This window comes from Phocoena phocoena, chromosome 1, assembly GCF_963924675.1.
Source record: "Phocoena phocoena chromosome 1, mPhoPho1.1, whole genome shotgun sequence".
In the NCBI taxonomy this organism is placed as follows: domain Eukaryota; kingdom Metazoa; phylum Chordata; class Mammalia; order Artiodactyla; family Phocoenidae; genus Phocoena; species Phocoena phocoena.
Window position 1 is genome coordinate 65,927,894 of NC_089219.1, and position 20,191 is coordinate 65,948,084.

Consider the following 20,191-nt stretch of genomic DNA (forward strand, 5'->3'; position numbering starts at 1 on the left):
GTTTCCTCACCACGGAAATTATGCCAGCATTTCAGAATTATAATTTTTCCAGAGCCTCTCTCTAAAAGACAGTTTCCAAACATTACAATCACCTTTGTAACTCAGTTGGAATGAAACTCACTTGTTAAATTTTACCTAGCCAATTGATCATTCTCTCATTTTTAGACATACTATAATTGAAGGCTGTTTGTTGGAGATGGGGGCAGGTAATCATCATTAACACAGTTAGAAATTGCCTCTGGCACTGTCTGCATTACTAAAGGAAACCAGGATGACAGCTGGCAGGTCTGTTACTTCATAGAGTTAATCCCATTTAGCTATGTTACTTGGTTACAAGGCACCAGCAGTTGGTCCTATAACCTGTCCTTTCACACGGAGAAGGTGAGCCTAACTCATTTGAGGGTAGGATGAGGAAAGTAGCAAACACACAGAATCTCTTGTCTTTAGTAAGCCCTCTGCTACCATGCCAAAGTCAGGGGAGGGAGTAGCAGTAGTGCTAAAACAGCCAGAGGAAGTTCAGGATCTGCACGGCCCCTGATCCACAAAAAAAATGCAATCAGTTCAAGGGCTCTCCTACAGTCTGGATATACACAGGAACAATCTCAAGGGGCCTCAGAAAAAAAATCTAGCCACAAATTGATGCTTGCTAAGAGAGCCCCAGAAAGCTGGAGTGATTCTTCCCTCAACCCCCTTTATCAGTCAAGACACTGGTGCTCCATGAATCAGGTCAAAAACGAGAATGAAACCAAGAGCTGAGGTCAGACCCCATCACTGTAGCCCAGCACAGACCCTTTAGGCAAAAAGGACAGCCAAGGCAAATCCTGACATCTAACAATGGACCAGTAGTTCCTTAAGAATGTTTGTGAAACACTGAGCACTCTGCTTCCAGCCTAGTCATTCAAAAAATTCAGACATCACTTCTCCTGTACCACATTACTGAATCATTTTTCAATCAACCCACTTACTCATCTGGAAAAGGGAACAAGAATCCCATCTCAGACTTCCCTGGTGGCGCACTGGTTAAGAATCCACCTGCCAGTGCAGGGTACATGGGTTCGAGCCCTGGTCCGGGAAGATCCCACATGCCACTGAGCAACTAAGCCCACACACCACAACTACCGAGCCTGAGCTCTAGAGCCTGCGAGCCAAACTACTGAACCTGCGTGCCACAACTACTGAAGCCCGCACACCTAGAGACTGTGCTCCACAAGAGAAGCCACCACAATGAGAAGCCCACGCACCACAACAAAGAGTAGCCCCCACTCGCTGCAACTAGAGAAAGCCCGCGTGCAGCAACCAAGACCCAATGCAGCCAAAATAATTAATTAATTTTAAAAAAAGAATCCCATCTCATGTAGCAGAAACATTAGTTGGCATTCAAGACACCATTCACAATTATGGAAAATCCTTTAAAACACTACTATTTATAATAAAAACCCAAATTCCTTAAAAACTGTATGCCAGCTAATCAAACATAGTAGGTAGAGAATACATTCAAGAGTTGGAAGGACTCGATTTGGAATCAGTTTTGTTACTTCCTAGATCTGTGACCATGAGCAAATTACTTATTGCCTTTAAGCTCAAGTTTTTTATAAAATAATCACAATAAAATTTATTTTACAATGTAGTTCTGAGGATTACATGAAAAATATAGGAAAAAGCACAAAAATGCCTGACCCATGATGGAAACTAAATAAATATTCATTTCCTTCCCCCCTTTCCTTTTTTCTAGTAAAGAAAATATATGTGTTAAAATGTTTTGAATGTTGCATGTTGTTTAAATAATTAACATGCCAATGTCTTATCTATGCAACTCTAGTTTATTATTGCTAATTTGAAACAACTACTATTTACGTATGTGATTATATATAAAATTTGAATGAATTATAATTGATACCATAATCTGGATCTCTTTTACCAGAAATATATTGCAGCTTTATTTCAATCCCACTATGGTAGAAAAGAGAGAAAACCAACACCTCTTCAGTTGAATAATAGCAATATTTTATGGCCTTTTTTCCATCAAGTCCTTTTCTTTTGTGTTAGATACCATGCATCTCTCAAAATAATTCTGCTTATCTGTCTTCCAAAGCCTGCTTATAGCCTTTAATACTGCAAGACAGTGTAAGAAGCAAATATGTACAGTCTGGCAAAAAAAGAGGGGAAGGAAGGCATGTTTGATGCAAATAAGAGAATATGCAGGAACAGTCTTACAGCCAAGAACAACAGCAGGCTTGTCCATCTGTCCATCATCAAACTGAGTTGTGCCCACTAGTTATCAACAGGAGGTGGCCATGTGGGCATCACACTAAAATAGAAATTCTGTCATCCATAAGACAAGGTGAGAAGGTAAGAAAAGGATTAACTGTTTCAGAATCAATTTCTGGGTTAGCAGGATATATACAAAGAGTTGCTGCAGGTTTCTTACTCATAGACTATAAAGCATTTATTCATTCATTAAACATTTTCTGGGTGCTTTTTAGAAGCCAGGCAATGTACAAGCCACTATGGATACAAAGAATAATTTCATTTTTTAGTAATTCTCTTAAGGGACAGAGAAGTAAACAAATAATTATAATACAGTAAGATGACAGCTAATGTATATACAATGTGCCATGAGAACCCAAAGAAAGAAATCATTAACTATGCAAAAATATGGCAACTTTACAAATGTGTAAATCATCTTTGCACAGGGGCTATACTAATCTTCTTTGTAATATTTTAGTGTTGTTATATGTGCCACAGGAGTAGAATAGAAAATCCAAGACTGAACAGATGGGTCTTGATCAACGATGTTTATCTTACGACGTAAGAGAAGTGTTATTGCCTTTACTTTCGTTTCTTACAGTCTTTTTCTTTTAAGTATAGGTGTGTGTTTAATTTTTATATGATTTTTAATCTTATGAACTCTATCTAAACATATCAATTTCTGTTTTCTATAATATCAGTATGTTTGAGAGTATAACCATTGGACAATACAGATATGGATGTAGGTATAGATACAGATATATAGATATAGAAATAGTTTCTTGGCTTCTGGAAATACTAGTTATGACATATTTCTTAAATTTTACAATGACACATTTTTCTTTCAGGCAATTGCCTAACAGAAAAGTGAATATAAGGCATAGACTTTACTGGCATTTAGCAAAATTAAGATGTTAATACAAATAAATCTTCAGTGGCTTTAAGAATTACTATAGGGCTTCCCTGGTGGCGCAGTGGTTGGGAGTCTGCCTGCCGATGCAGGGGACACGGGTTCAAGCCCTGGTCTGGGGGGATCCCACATGCCACGGAGCAACTGGGCCCGTGGGCCACAACTACTGAGCCTGCGTGTCTGGAGCCTGTGCCCCGCAACGAGAGAGGCCGCGACAGTGAGGGGCCCGTGCACTGCAATGAAGAGAGACCCCCACTTGCTGCAACTAGAGAAAGCCCTCGCACAGAAACGAAGACCCAACAAGCCAAAAATAAATTAATTAATTAATTAATTTTTTTAAAAAAAGAATTACTATAAAGACTCCCTTTCAATTGCAGAAATTAGTAAGAAGTGACTTGCAGCACTCCCATTTCAGCTAAAGTCTAAAGTGTAGATAAACTGTCAGCTTGAAAATCCCATTGAAATGTTTACTGGCTTTGTTGCTCACATGTGCACTTGGAAACAAAATTTACAAGTTTCAGATTAAGTTTATTATTCATCTCTGAGACAATTTTTGGTGCTCAATCATTTCCCCAAGTCTCATCTTGGTTATCTCTCTAGCACTGGTATTCCTCTTTCTTGTCCCTGAAGCCATACATTGCCCTGGAGCTACATGCATAAAAATACTGGTGTTCCCCTCTCTGACCCCTCCCACAGTCATGGGAGCCAATGGCACGTTCTGAAAAGTAGCACTAGCCATTATCTTGCCTCAGGCACTAGCACCAGGCCCAACCAGAGTCTAGGTCAGCCTTGAAGAAGGCACTCCAAAGAATAACAGCCATCACTCTCCCTGCCACTGTCCTGATGTCCTGCACTGGCGGCTGCCAAAACTGAAATGCCTTAACCCCTGACAAACTCAAGAGCTCCTGTTCACATTACTATTATATGCATCAGTTTGACAAGACATGAAAGTCCTAAACTTTATTTCTAATTGCTATTTCAGTCACAAAATCAACCTTATCCGCATGCCAAAATTTAGGTTGTAACTTATATGTGATGAAAACCACAGTGACCATACATAGATATTTGCTTACTGTTTTTATTCTGTCCATCTGTCAATTCCGTATAAGTAATTCCTGGTCACTGTTCTCAATGTGATTCTCTTATTATGACACCTAGCACAACTTCACAGGTAAGTTTATGTTTACTGAATATTTTCTATTGATAGTGGTAGCACTGGTGATGCTGCAGCTTCTGTGTTCTACTCTAACAAGTATACAAGTGTTGTCCTACAGATGGGCAAGTTTTTGCCAAGATCTATATACTCTTTTCTATGATTTTTCTAATCATCATAGTTCTTCATCTATTGCACATGTAAAACTTGCAAAAAAAATTGATTACAAAATGAAAAGTGGACTTCCCTGGTGGCGCAGTGGTTAAGAATCTGCCTGCCAATGCAGTGGATACCGGTTCGAGCCCTGGTCTGGGAAGATCCCACATGCCACGGAGCAACTAAGCCCGTACACAACAACTACTGAGCCTGCACTCTAGAGCCCACGTGCCACCACTACTGAGCCCACATGCCACAACTACGGAAGCCCATGTGCCTAAAGCCCATGCTCCTCAACAAGAGAAGCCACTGCATTGAGAAGCCCGTGCACCACAATGAAGAGTAGCCCCCGCTCGCCACAACTAGAGAAAGTCCACGCACAGCAACGAAGACCCAATGCAGGCAAAAATAATAAATTAATAAATTTTTTTTAAAAAATGAAAAGTGTCCTTACAAAATGAGTTGAGTAATGACTCATGCCCAAGGAGTCTAACTTAAAAATGGCAAAGGGGCTTCCCTGGTGGCGCAGTGGTTGGGAGGCCGCCTGCCGATGCAGGGGACGCAGGTTCATGCCCCAGTCCGGGAAGATCCCACATGCCGCGGAGCGGATGGGCCCGTGAGCCATGGCCGCTGAGCCTGCGCATCCGGAGCCTGTGCTCCGCAGCGGGAGGGGCCGCATCAGTGAGAGACCCGCGTACCGCAAAAAAATAAATAAATAAATAAAATGGCAAAGAGAAAGTCATTCATTAATTTAAGGTCAGAGGCCTGCAAGCTACTTGACCTTAAATGAAGGCCAAGAGAAGCATCCATTAGTAGAAGTTTTAAAAGTAGATATTACCTATGAAAGAAATGGTTTTTTCCTGATGGTGAAAGTTGTGATATCTCTTCTACGTTATCTAATAGCCAATATTCAGGAAAGGAGATAAATATCAAATGAGCAACAGGCAAAAGAGCTGGGTACCACTCAACCTATGAGTGCATCATGGTTCCACAACTCTAGAAGCATGCCAGTTATGTGGTTTTGAGAAACTGTCTTCCCTTAAAGCATTGTTAGACATGGTAGCAATGCCCTGCTCTCTGTTCACATAAGCCAATCTAAACTACAATGGAGCTGAGGTATGATATGACCCCAGTAATTCTATTTCAAATATACTTAAACATTTGTAACATACTTCTGAATTTCAATATGTGAATAAAATAAAAACCACTGTTTATTCATCATATCCATACTACTCCTCAGACATTGTGCCAATCTGATTCTTACCTTGGTCTATGAGATGATTATTGTTATTCTCTTTTACAAAGAAGCACACAGGCCTAAACAACTGAAGTAATCTGCCCCAGGCATGAGAATGTTAATAATACTGTATATTTGCATAAAAGAAAATGTCTTTTAAATCTGTCATTCCCCAGTTTTCATATGTGAGGAACAACTGCGATCCACACTCAGAGGGCAGAGGCTCTAGACACAGATTCCCCTGTAACACATTCATTGGAGCAGAGGTCCCTGTCAGTGATGATCAAAACACTGCAATGTGCTTGCAGCCTTCAGGAGCCTATGCAGATTTAGACACATTCTTGGGCCCTTTCTAAAGTCTTGTTAGACCTTTAGATCCTATTTTTAATAACCCTTATAATCTTTTTAAAATACTCAGCCAAAGATCAAAGCTGCTGCTCAGCTTTAAGCTACACACTCTGTATCTTCCATTTTCATTTGTACTTATGCAACATTTACTGTTTTTTTCATAGCAAGGAATAGAGTTTCCTTCATGAAGGAATAAAATTTGCCCTTAAGGAAAATAGTATTCATTTTCAGTAAACATTTACTACGTAAATGTTTTTACTATGTAAAAGCCTTTACCTTTTTGAAAGTTAAAGGCTATTAACGCATATATGGAATCTAGAAAAACGGTACAGATGAACCGGTTTGCAAGGCAGAAATAGAGACACAGATGTAGAGAACAAACGTATGGACACCAAGGGGGGAAAGCGGCAGGGATGCAGGGGGAGGTGTGCTGAATTGGGAGATTGGGATTGACATGTATACACTAATATGTATAAAATAGATAACTAATAAGAACCTGCTGTGTAAAAAAAATAAAATTCAAAAGAATTAAAAATTTAAAAAAGAAAGTTAAAGGCTAACACTGAAGAAAGTAAAAAGGTGGATAAGACCTGATCTTTCCCTGCCAGGGCTTAAAACCTAATTATGAAGACAGTAGGAATCAGGGTCAGAATTTAAAGTGGAGCCTCTAGGTCCCTCTCGAAGGAACAACTTCTGATACCATTTTGCTTCACTGAAGAGCAAGCTCTGGCTTCCCAATGAGAAAAATGAGAAAGGGTGCTGACAATAATAATCCTTTAAGAAAAATGTGAAGGATTCTGATTCTAGCAATAACTTTTTTTATTTTATTTTATTTTATTTTTAATTTATTTTTTTTGTTAGCAATAACTCTTAAGGTGGAGGGGGCAATGCAGGAGAACGGGAGCAGTTTCAGAATTGACTTGAGTATGCATGGTGATGTGCTTTTACAAACCACATAGCCCCTGCTCTCCACACCTTCCCCAGAATCACTGCTATAGGGAGCCCCCAGGCATAGAAGGGAGGATGCCATGCATCTCAGAGGTCTTGAGATAGGAAAAGACTGAGAAACACAGTGTCTAATATACTGCAGTTTTTCAGGTATGGCTCCCAGTGACACCATAGTATATATTCATTTTTCTATTTGTCCTTATTTAATATTGAACAAGTAATATTTTACACAAAAGTCTACATCAAGAAGGACTTAATTTGAGTAGATGATTACCTTCGTCACTCATTAAGGTAAGAGGCTGTCTCTTCAGAAGACCTGAACCACTGCAAAGTTGAGCTGCTTAGAAAGGAGTCTGTGATAAAAACAAGTATGAAGATAGTTATTTAAAGGAAATAATTTTAACTTATTAAAAACAAACCTATGCTTCCCTCTTGCGTCTCCCTCCCTCCCAGCCTCCCTATCCCACCCCTCCAGGTGGTCACAAATGGGAACACATGTATATGTATAACTGATTCACTTTGTTATAAAGCAGAAACTAACACACCATTGTAAAGCAATTATACTCTAATAAAGATGTAAAAAAAAAAAACCTTTGGGGAATACTCCCACAATCTACTATGATTTACGCTCCCTAGAAACCCAGAGAATTAGCTTAATTCTCTTCTAACATATAACATTGCAGGTATCTACTCTCTTTTGAGACAACTTCCTGTTCTTCTTTACTATTAAAATAAAATTCTCAGTGCCACAGTCTCCTAAATCTATCTCTGTCCTTATTTTATTATCTACTCTGACACTTCACATCCACCTATAAAATGCATCCCTACACAGTTGATATCTCTGTATTATCCTCCACCCATATGGACCCTTTTTCAGCACTCACATTCATGTTTTTATATTTAGCTGCCACACTGATCAACAAACTGATTGTGGTAAATGGTATATTTCTTTCAAGTTTAGCTTTTTTTTTGTTCTAATTTTAAGGAGAGGAGTTGTATATGTATGTGATGATGATGATATAACATATAACTTGTAAAAATTTGTTACAGAAAAGCATCTTTTAAATGAAAGGGAAAAACTACTTAATTTTACCACGTAGAAATTACTACTAAGATTTGGTTATTTTTCCTATTGGTCCTTTTTCTATGTATGATTTTTAACTTTTTATTTTGAAATAATTTTAGACTTAGAGAAGCTGCAAAACTAGTACTGAGAGTTCCTGTATACTCTTCACCCAGTTTCTCCTACTGATAACATCTTCTATTACCATAGTATACTTATCAAAATCCTCTATGTAAATTTTGACAAGGGGAAATCACACTTTTTGTTCACTGTTTCTTACATTTAATTTATAAGAAGCATAGGCAGTTCTATTTAAAATTTTTCAAAACCAACATTTTAATGTCCAGGCAATATCATACTACATCAATGCATATTTTTAATTTTTTTTTTTTTTTTTTTTTTTCTGTACGTGGGCCTCTCACTGTTGTGGCCCCTCCCGTTGCGGAGCACAGGCTCCGGACGCACAGGCCCAGCAGCCATGGCCCACGGGCCCAGCCGCTCCGCGGCACATGGGATCCTCCCAGACCGGGGCACGAACCCGTGTCCCCTGCATCTGCAGGCGGACTCTCAACCACTGCGCCACCAGGGAAGCCCCCCCAATGCATATTTTACTTAACTATTTCCACACTGTTGGATAACTAGATTGCTTGCAATTTTTTTCTATTATTAAAAATTCTCATCAACCCAAGTTATACTTTTTAAAAATATCTACTAATTTTACAGGTAAAAAATGGTCTCTCATTATAAATTACTTTTTAAATTATTATGAAGGTGGACATTTTAAATGCTTACTAGTCATTTTTATTTCATCTTTTGTAAATTATTTATCAGGTTGTTTGCCCATGTACTTATGGGTGTCTGAATGTATTATTTACAGATTTGTGTAAAGCTTGCATATGAATATTAAGCTTTCGACTCAAAGACTGTAAATATTTTTCATTGTTTGATGATTGTGTTTTATTTGTTTTATTTTCATTTTGATAATCCAAAACACTTTTGCCAATTGAAAACAAAATATTAGTAATTTGTAATTAAAAGGCATTTTTATTCTCAAACCAAGATCTGCCAGCCACTAAGCGTCTGAAGATGTACCTGTTGAGAATTATGGGAATTTCTTTCCTTAAAAAAAAGAGTCCATATATTATTTAAATTTGACAAAAGCTGCAAAAGGTACAAAGGTCAAATAGGAGGAATCCCAAGTTATTTTAAAAAATGCCACATTATACAAAATAAGAACAGCTTATGAAAGGATCAGTTTGTATTGTATGTTCTCTAGTGTTAATTATTTTATACTATTTTAGTGTCTTATCAATATTCATAACTATAACTAAACTAAAAACTAATTTTTTATTATGACAAACTGAAAATCAGAAAGCTATGTTACAGTTCAACAATACCAAATTGCTAAGAGTCCCCAAAACAATCCAAGCTTTCTTACATCTCCTGCCTCTGCCCTTACTGCTCCCTTTGCCAGGAATCTCTACTGCTCCATCCCTCCACCCCTACCAAATGGAAAACTCCTGGGCCTCACTGTCATTCCCCTCAACCACACCAAACCCTCCTCTCCGATACCATCTTAATTATTGGATCTGTTTTTCTATGTTTACGTTTACTGTCTCATATTAAATTTATTTTTATAGCTGTCCTCCCCTCCCCAACTGTCAATAACCTGAGAACAAGGGATTCAGTCATCACTGTAGCCCCAGTGCCTAGCAAAGTTTTTGACATATAATAGGAGCCCTTTTAATATTTATAAAATGAACTGAATTATCCACATAAGGTAACAATCTTCAGAAAGAGTTATAAGAAACTCGACCTTGTTTTCTGGATTATACTGATAAATAATACTGTAAGGTCATCTACCAACTCTGCTATCAGTTCTGCCTCATGGGGCCCACGCTTTCAGTTTGCCACTGTCAAATGTTTTCTATTCAGTGACAGTGACTCAAGCAGAAAAGAACACCTTTCCTCAGGTAGATGATTAAAAATGACTCACTTTTTTCTTTAACTTTTTATGTTGAAACAATTTGAAACTTACAGAAGAGTTTGAAGAATAGAACAAAGAACCGTTGTATACCCTTTAACCAAATTCACCAACTGTTACCACTTGCCCATATTTCTCCTTTCTACCCACACACACAAACACGCACACACACCACAAAATATTCTTCCTGAACCATTTGAGAGTTATTTGCAGAATCATGCCTTTCCATCCCTAAGTACAAGGATATTCTTCATTTCCTAAGAACAAGGTTATTCTCTTATGTGACCACAGCACATTTATCAAATCCAGGAATATAACATTTATATAACACCTTTACCTAATTTATGGTCTTTATTTCTTTTTCTCCAATTGTCTCAATAATGTCCTTTACAGAATTTTTTTTTCTCTGATACAGATCAAAGATCACAAATCACATGTTTTTGGCATGTCTTGTCAGTCTCCTTTACTGGAAACAGTTCACACTTTTTTCATGACGTTGAACTTTTTCAAAAGTACCAAGGTAGTTATTTTGAAGAATGTCTTTTTGGGTCTGTCTGATGTTTCCACGTGATTAGATTCGACTTATGCATTTTTGGCATGAATACTACAGAAATGATGTTGTGACTTTCTCAGTGTATCATGTTAGGAATCAAATCTTAGTTTATCCCATCACTGGTGATGTTAACTTTGATCACTCAATAAAATAGTGGCAGTCAAGTTTCCCCACTGTAAGGTTACCATTTCTCGCTTTGTAATTAATAAATAATCTCTAAGGAGATACTCTGATAACACATAAATATCCCATTCCTCCTCAAACTTTTGGCATCCATCGATTATTCTTCTGAATCCTCTGTTTCCATAGTGGTTGCAAAATGGTGATTTTCTACTTCCATTACTCCTTCTACATTTGCTTATGTGACCATTCTTTTCCTTAAATATCTTCTCCTTGATTCGTGTTTTTATTCCTTATAAGTAAGTCCAAATTCAAGACTTTTTCAAAAGTTATTTTTAGATCTATCTTTAAAAGTTATCACATTTTTCTTTAACTTTACATTTTCAGTGTTACATGTTAAGAAACCCAGAGCTGACATTTCATACTGCACCACTTAACCATTTTTGTACTCCATAAAATTTAAAACTTCAAAGTCTTACTTCAAACTGCTAATTGTAATCCAAGACTAGCTCTGTCTCATTACAGTGCTACCTAATCAGTCATGGAAAATGTCTAACACTTGTCTGAGACTCTTGTTAACACATCTCTGGTTTGTACAGGCTAATCCTCATTTTTCTGTTTCATTGCACAGTGAAGAATAAGAAAGACTTAGTCTAATCCTGTAATTTAGGTACAAGTAACATTCTATTCTACTAGTTTAATTTTGTGTTCAGAAAGAATCAAAATGAAATCCTCAGAGAAAGGATTGATCTGATAACTTCAGTGAAAAAAATACTTTGGATGTTAACTTTCTAAAATTTAATGATTTTTTTAAGCATATGTGTTTACCATTAATCAACCACTATATTAAACAATAATTTAGGCAATTTTGCTACTAAATATTACTCAAATTCTTTATTTCTGAAGTTCTATCTCTAGTCAGTAGATTAAGGGCTACGGGTTCCAAAATATGCTGTTTTTCTGAGTCAAGCAGTCAAGTCTAGAAGTGCCACTCTGTCTGAAAGGACCCACAGACACATGTAACACTGCTTATGTCCATGAAGACTGTTTACCAATGAAATCATCAAGAAAGAGCCAACATCAATTGTGTACGGTGAAATATCATTTGAAACTTGGAAACTGTGGCATGGAGGATCATAGATTTTCAGAGCTAGAAAGGACCTCGGCGGTCATTACCCAGGAGGCAAGGGAACATGATGTGATTTGGCCACAATCTACTCACATCAAGTAGATAAGGATGAAGTGTTAATTAAAAATGTGAAAAGGAGACTGATGATCTGAAGAGCATAAGTCTATTAGTGTTTCTTTAACACAGTTTTGGGTTTGTCATCCCTGCCTAGTTCCTCATCTTTTGCGTCCTTCCTCTCCCAAAAGCTATGGCTCTAATCTCAGCCCCAGCCTGGTTTCTAGACGCAATCCTCATTTTAGAAAGATGATATTTAAGAAAATTTAGCCAGCTTCTCTGGAGCTGACATCAAATTAACCATGCTCTTTTTTCCATAACTCTGAATTTATATGCAGAGGTTTTGCTCTGACTCCTTGACCAAATTCCCATCTTGAACCAATGACTGACTTGCTCTGTTGACCACTCACCTGCCTAGATTTTCAAATGTTAGCATAACTGAAGATTCCCCACCATCTTGCTCTTCCTTTTTGTTAGTATACCTCTGTAACTACATGTTGAATTACTGCATCTCACATCCAACACCTGTGATCTTTCTCATCTATTTATTTATTCAATAAACACTTATGGAGTACCTCTTCCATGTCAAGTATTGTGCTAAGCACAGGTGCAGACAGTAATGATGAAAAGGTTATACTTTAATTCCTGACCTTAAGGAACTTACATTCTTGTGAGGGTGACAGACAGTAGAAACAACCATGTACTCACAAGGTGGGAAAAGTATTAGGAAGGAAATAGGAAATAATGTAGTCGGGGAAAAACCTCTCAGGGAAGGTAACATTAAGGATGAAGATTTGAAGGATAAAATGAACTAGCCACGTGAAGTAATGGAAAGACCATTTCAGGCCAGAAAACAGCAGGTGTACATACTCTTAAAAAGGCTTGGGAAGTTGGAGGAACTAAATGGAGGCAAGTGTGGCTGGAACATATTGAGGGATGAGGAAAGATGCTTAAATGAGAAAGGAGAGGCAGAGCATGCAAACCCTTATGGACAAAGGAAGGCATCTGGATTATAACATGATTGTAATGAGAAGCCACTGAAGGCTTTTAAATAGGGAAACCACATGATTTTCATTTTTAAAAGATTACACTAGTGAGTTGAAAACAGGTGTTAAAACAAAAACATGGTGTACATGTGTCCTTTTGAATTACAGTTTTTTCAGGGTATATGCCCAGGTGTGGGATTGCTGGGTCATATGGTAGTTCTATTTTTAGTTTTCTAAGGAACCTCCATACTGTTCTCCACAGTGGCTGTATCAGTTTACATTCCCACCAACAGTGCAAGAGGGTTCCCTTTTCTCCACACCCTCTCCAGCATTTGTTGTTTGTAGATTTTCAGATGATGCCCATTCTGACCAGTGTGAGATGATACCTGATTGTAGCTTTGATTTGCATTTCTCTAATAATTAGTGATGTTGAGCATCTTTTCATGTGCCTGTTGGCCATCTGTATGTCTTCTTTGGAGAGATGTCTATTTAGGTCTTAGGCCCATTTTTCTGTTGGGTTGTTTTGTTTTGTTTTTTTTGATATTTATCTCCATGAGCTGTTTGTATATTTTGGAGATTGATCCTTTGTCAGTTGCTTCGTTTGCAAATATTTTCTCCCATACTGAGGGTTGTTCTTTTTGTTTTGTTTATGGTTTCCTTTGTTATGCAAAAGCTTTTAAGTTTAATTACATCCCATTTGTTTATTTTTGTTTTTATTTCCATTTCTCTAGGAGGTGGGTCAAAAAAGATCTTGCTGTGGTTTATGTCAAAGAGTGTTTTTCCTATGTTTTCCTCTAAGAGTTTTATAGTGCCAGGACATGGAAACAAACTAAATGTCCAAAAACAGATGAGTGGATAAAGAAGATGTGGTACATATATACAATGGAATATTACTCAGCCACAAAAAAGAACAAAACTGGGTCATTTGTAGACATATGGATGGACCTAGAGTCTGTCATACAGACTGAAATAAGTCACAAAGAGAAAAACAAATATCCCATATTAATGTATATATGTGGAATCTAGAAAAATGGTACAGATGAACCTATTTCCAGGGCAGGAATAGAGACACAGACATAGAGAACGGACATGGGAACACAGAGGGGGAAGGGGAGGGTGGGATGAATTGGGAGATTAGGATTGACGTATATACACTACCATGTGTAAAATAGATAGCTAGTGGGAACCTGCTATAAAGCACAGGAAGCTCAGCTCGGTGCTCTGTGATGACCTAGACAGGTGGGATGAGGGGTGGGGGGAGGTCCAAGAGGGAGGAGATAATGTATACATATAGCTGATTCACTTCACTGTACAGCAGAAACTAACACAACACTGTAAAGCAATTATACTCCAATAAAAAAATAAATAAAAAATTTAAAAATCAGAAACAAAACAAAAACATGTCCACAGCAGCATTATTCATAATAGCCAAAAAGTGGAAACAACCCAAATGTCTATCAACTGATGAATGGATAAACAAAATGTGATATATCAATATAATAAAATACTATTCAGCCATAGAAAGGAATTAAGTACTGATACATGTTCTATCATGGATGAACCTTGAAAACATTATTTCTCATGAAAGAAGTCAGACACAAAAGGCCACAAATGTATGATTGCATTTACATGAAATGTCCAGAACAGGCAAATTCATGAAGGCAGAAAGTAGATTAGTGGTTTCCAGGGGAAGAAGAATGGAAAGTGCTTAACAGATGAGGGGTTCTTTTTGAAAATGTCCTAGAATTAGACAGTAGTGATGGTTGCAAAACATTGTGAATGTACTAAAAGCTACTCAATTGTACACTTTTTAAATGATTAAAATGACTAATTTTATGTTACATGAATTTTACCTCAGTAAAGAAAAATACCACTCTTTAGACAGTGATTGGTTTGTAGGGGAGGAGAGCTAGCAGCTGCAGGAGGTGGTCCATAACTGGACTAGAGAGGTGACTGCAGAGCTGGAGAAAAGAGGAAAGATCCACTATGTATTTTGCAGGTAAAATTTACTGGACTTGCTGATGTCAGGAACTGAGAGTGGAGGGAGTGAAGCAGGGAAGGAAGGAAGGATAGAAGTAGGGAGAGAGAGAAGGAAGGAAGGTGGGGGGAGAGAAGAAGGGATCTAGTACCCAGAGCCTTCAGACCTGGAGGAAGAATGCGTTTCAAGAAGAAATGAAGAGTTCAACTTTGCACACAGTAACCTTGAGATGCCCCCAATCCAGTTTGGACTGTCCTATGTTAAGATTCCACTTTCCAGTATATTTCTTTAAGTTTTCTAAGCTTCAGTTTTCTCATCTATAAAATAGGAATATTAACAGCGTTTATCAGAGATGGTTGCTGTGCGAATTAAGTTAGGTAACTGATGTAAACTTCTTAGCACAATTTCTAACACATAATAAATCTTGAGTCACTGTTAGAGATGATTATTGTCATAACCTCTAACCCGATTACTATATTTATTCCATAAACTGCCTCTCTGTTCCTTCTTCTAGCATCTGCAGATGCTTGGTCCAAACTAGAGGGCTTGTTTTGAACAAAGTCTCAGACTCTCCCAATCTATTCTCTCTTACTGCAGCTGAGTCCACAACTGGCCATGATCTTAAACAATATTGACAGAGGGACCTGACTCGGTAAAAATAGTATTCAGATCCCTTAGCCAGGCAGATATATCCCTATGTGGAGAAGGCACATGGCGCTCCAGTAACTGCATGACACTCTCCTTATTAAGAGCATTCAACTCACTTTCTTCTAATTTTATACTTCCTTGGCATTCTCCTGTCCTTTATTTCCCAAGCGTTCTTCTCCTCAGGGAAGAAAATGTTCTGACAAGCTGACATGAATATTTGGTCTACCTGGCAGTTAATTTCCTCATAGAGACTTGTAAATTGATGCTCTGATTTATAACCAGACTCTTATGAGTTTGGTTAGAAGGGACCAATTTGCCTGGGTCCGTTAACCTCTGGTTGACCACATAATAGTCCAGTTACTGAACACGAGAGTTGTGTGTCAGACTCTGGACAATGACAACCGTTAAGGAACGACACACACACTCTAACACTAAGCTGAAACAGCCATTCAGACTTAACAATACAATATTTTACAGAGTCGTTGTGAATATTAAATGAGTTAATATACATTAAAGTGCCTAGCGTATATTAGATTCTCAATAAACATTCGCTTATTTTTCAACTCTTTAAGCCATATGCAACTCAACAGGGGAAAAGACTCAAGTCTGAAAAATTTCCAGATGAACTGAAATGCTCCTAAATTTTTTCCCCCACTCCATCCTAATCTATCCCTAACCCACCCTCTTCTAAAGAGTATCCTTTTTAATGGTTTCTCATTTGTGCAATGACGTTTTACCATTGTCTTTGTAGTTTATCATTCAGTAATGCTTAGAAGATGAATGCAAATCAAAATCATATCTAAAAATAACCTTATATATTCTGAGGAATAATTTAAAAGCTCTGATCTTGGGCAAGCCACAACCTTTCTCCATGTCTGTGTCTCATTAGTCAGTAACTATGCCTTACCAGCCCATCCTATAATATCTCATGGTGTTCCTTCCATCTCTAAAATCTACTAACTATATTCACCACTGAATCCTAGCACTCAGCACAAAGTATGTGTTATTGACATGTATGTTGAATGACTGGATAGATGTATTTTAAGATTATATTTTTCTCACAACTCTCATAAACAAGCCCAATTTTTACAATAAAGAAAATGGAAATCAGTCACTAACTTGCTATCCATAAAAGTTTAAAGTTCTTATTTAAAGAAACATGATTGAAAGAAATTCATTGACTGATGGTAAAGAACAGATTCTCACGTAGGCTTTTTAAACGCCAATCTTAACACCATTATAATGGGTGGGTGAGTGAGTAGGTGAATTGATGGACCAATTGATAAAATACCTTATTCATACAAAAATATACCCTGATAAATTTTTTAAGAGTATAAATTTCCAGGCCAGTTTTTTTTTTTTTCATTGTTTTCCCCACCTCTGAATGCTCAGAAAACCTTGTTCACAATAACTAACTCAAGAAGTCTATCCCGGGGCTTCCCTGGTGGCGCAGTGGTTGAGAGTCCGCCTGCCGATGCAGGGGACACAGGTTCGTGCCCTGGTCCGGGAAGATCCCACATGCTGTGTAGCGGCTGGGCCCATGAGCCATGGCTGCTGAGCCTGCATGTCCGGAGCCTGTGCTCCGCAATGGGAGAGGCCACAACAGTGAGAGGCCCACGTACCGCAAAAAAAAAAAAAAAAAAGAAGTCTATCCCTCTGGAGTTTTTGTCATGTTTAAGAAATTAGGACAAAAAAAAAAGAAAAAGAAATGACGACACCCTTCAATACTGACTATCATCACAGTACATAAGAGGAGCTTGCATTTGTGGCTCTTTGATTCTGTAGTGACATATTTATTTTCTAGATGTTATCTTTAGCTTTTTATCTCACCCGTTCCACATTGATGACCATAAAATAATTGTAAATAATAACTTTCCCACCCCTTTCACATTTATTAATAAACAATTTCAAAAATGTGGGGGAGTTTTAAAAATTCAATTTCAATTTATTACTGATGACATAAAGGAGAAGTCTGAACAACCATCTGAAAATTAATATACAAAGTCAAGAATAGAAAAACTTGAGCTTATAGAAAACGTTTTATTGCCTTTTCTAGTAAACCTCATGCTTCCAGAAAAAGTATTAGGATTATATTTGTTTTGTTTCTTCTTTTATCCATAATCACTGTAGACTAAATGAAATTATTTATATTTTATACACTTTAGTTTCCCTCAATTAAATTTAGTTCAGTTTAATAAATATTACTCACTACCTGCTGGGAGCCAGCCACTATACCAGGTTCTTAGGAGTCAAAGATTAAAAAGACATATATTCTAACTCTCATGAAGTTCATAGCTTAATTAGTATATTGTTTTTTGTTTTATAAAACCTCTGGCTTCATTCTCATTCCAATCAGAATTGCTCTACTTTTACCAGTTGTATATTTTGGGGCTTAATATATTACTGCTTTAAGAGGTTTGAAAAATCACTTGTCTGGAGGAAGCAACACATTTAAAGACAATGTTGTACAGGTAATAATTGTATTTTCTCAGCCTGGTTTCCTCAGAACACAGAGCCTAAGACAAAGAAGTATGATTCAGGGAACAAGGTTTAGGGAAGATGGAGCAAAGACGGGAAGGAAGGAAAGTCAAAAAAAGATTTGTTATTGAATTGACTGGCCACCCATACAGATGGTTGGATACTCAGGCTTATAGGACACCTAATAACCTCCCAGGGGAAGAAAGCAGGAAGCATTTACTCATCACTCTGCTCCTCATTGGTCATGGGTGTCCCCCAGGGCAATAACTCCCCATCATTTCTTGTGCTGCACATACTTGAGTGCTGGGCAAAATCCCAGGGGTGCCCCATGCTATTTCACCATCAAATAAAGAATCCATGAAGGTTAGAGTGGGAAAGTGAGAGGTTAAACTGAGTCAGGGCACTGTCAAGTTGTATCTGCATGAAGATGGACAGCATCTTCACAGAAATGGTCAACGCAGTTGTAGCTGAAATAAGAGGTAAGGCCAAGTAAATTTGAAATGGTGCAAGAAGCATCTGATACAAGTATACAGAAGGCACAGAAGCAGAACAGAGTAGAGAATAATTAACTCTGCCTGGAGGGAGAGGAGTCAGGAAAAGTTTCACAGACATATAATCCCTCAGAAAAAAATTTTAAATGGCAAAAGAGAATGGGTATTCCAGACAGAGGAACAATTTATATAAGACACAGAGGTTTGAAACAGCCAGATGTATTTGAAGAATTGTAAGAAAATCAGTATTCCTGGAATTGAAGCAGTAGTAGATAAAGTTAGAGATGTGGACAAGACTCAAAACATAATGAATTTGATAAGCCATGTTAGGAGTTAACCTAGTACCAGAAAAACAGAGAAAGTTATTTGAGTGATTTTAAATGAAAAAGTGAATTTGAGAAAAGGTGTAAATGGAATAATACTGATTAACATTATTATATTTGTGAAATGAGAAGTGGGATGTTTGTAAAGGATGCAGGAAACACGAAAAGGTAGAGTGTTACTTTTACATAGACTATGCTGTATTAGGATATATATTGTAAGCCCTAGAGCAACCACTAAAAATAATAATAAAGGGTACAGCTAAGGAGTCAACAGAGGAAACAAAATGAAACACACATGCAAAAAAAATATTCAATAAACCTAAAAGAAGTCAACAAATGAGCAACAGATGAAAAAGTAGGGGTGACAAAATATAAAAAAGAAAAGTAGATGGTACACTTAAACCCAGATATTTCAATGACTATACTAAATGTAAATGGATTAAACACCCTCAATTAAAAGGACAAATCAATGCAATATGGTTGAACCTTACAGATATTATGCAAATTAAAAGAAACTGGAAATAAAAAAGAGTACATACTGAATAATTTAATTTAAATGAAATTTTAAGTCAGACAAAACCACTTTATATTGATAGAAATCAGATCAGTAATTGCCTGGGACAGAGGGTTGCAAGAGACTGACAGTTTGAAACTGTCAAGGTACAAGAGTGAACTTTGGTGACAGATTAAAATGTTCTATATCTTAATTGGTTTGATGGTTTATACAGCTCTATACACTTTTCAAAGTCATTGATCTAGCTACTTAGAATGTGTGAGTTTTATAGTATCTGATCTTACATTTAGGTCTTTAATCCATTTTGAGTTTATTTTTGTAGATGGTGCTAGAGAATGTTCTAATTTCATTCTTTTACACATAGCTATCCAGTTTTCCCACACCACTTACTGAAGAGTCTGTCTTTTCCCTATTGTATATTCTTGCCTCCTTAATTGTAGACTAATTGACCATAAATGTGTGGGTTTATTCCTGGGCTCTCTATCCTGTCCATTGATCTATGTGTCTGTTTTTGTGCCAGTACCATACTGTTTTGATTACTGTAGCTTTGTAGTATAAAACTCCTAGAGGAAAACATAGGCAGAATGCTCTTTGACATAAATTGCAGCAATATTTTATGGATCCATCTTCTAAAGTAAAGGAAATAAAAGAAAAAAATAAACAAATGGGACCTAATTAAACAAATGTCTTTACACAGCAAAGGAAACCATAAACAAAACAAAAAGACAACCTACTAAATGGGAGAAAATATTTGCAAATGATACGAACAACAAGGGATTAATATTCAACATACATAAACAGTTCATACAACTGAACATAAATATATATATATATATATATATATATATATATATATATATAGGCAGGGAAT

At 37.2% G+C, this 20,191-nt stretch overlaps 1 non-coding gene across 1 annotated transcript; it reads right to left on the bottom strand.

Moving 5' to 3' along the window:
• Nucleotides 1–2,649: 2,649 nt before the first annotated feature.
• Nucleotides 2,650–2,753, bottom strand: LOC136140657 (U6 spliceosomal RNA). The gene has a single exon (XR_010657643.1). It is a non-coding gene; the product is annotated as a U6 spliceosomal RNA (small nuclear RNA).
• Nucleotides 2,754–20,191: the final 17,438 nt, after the last annotated feature.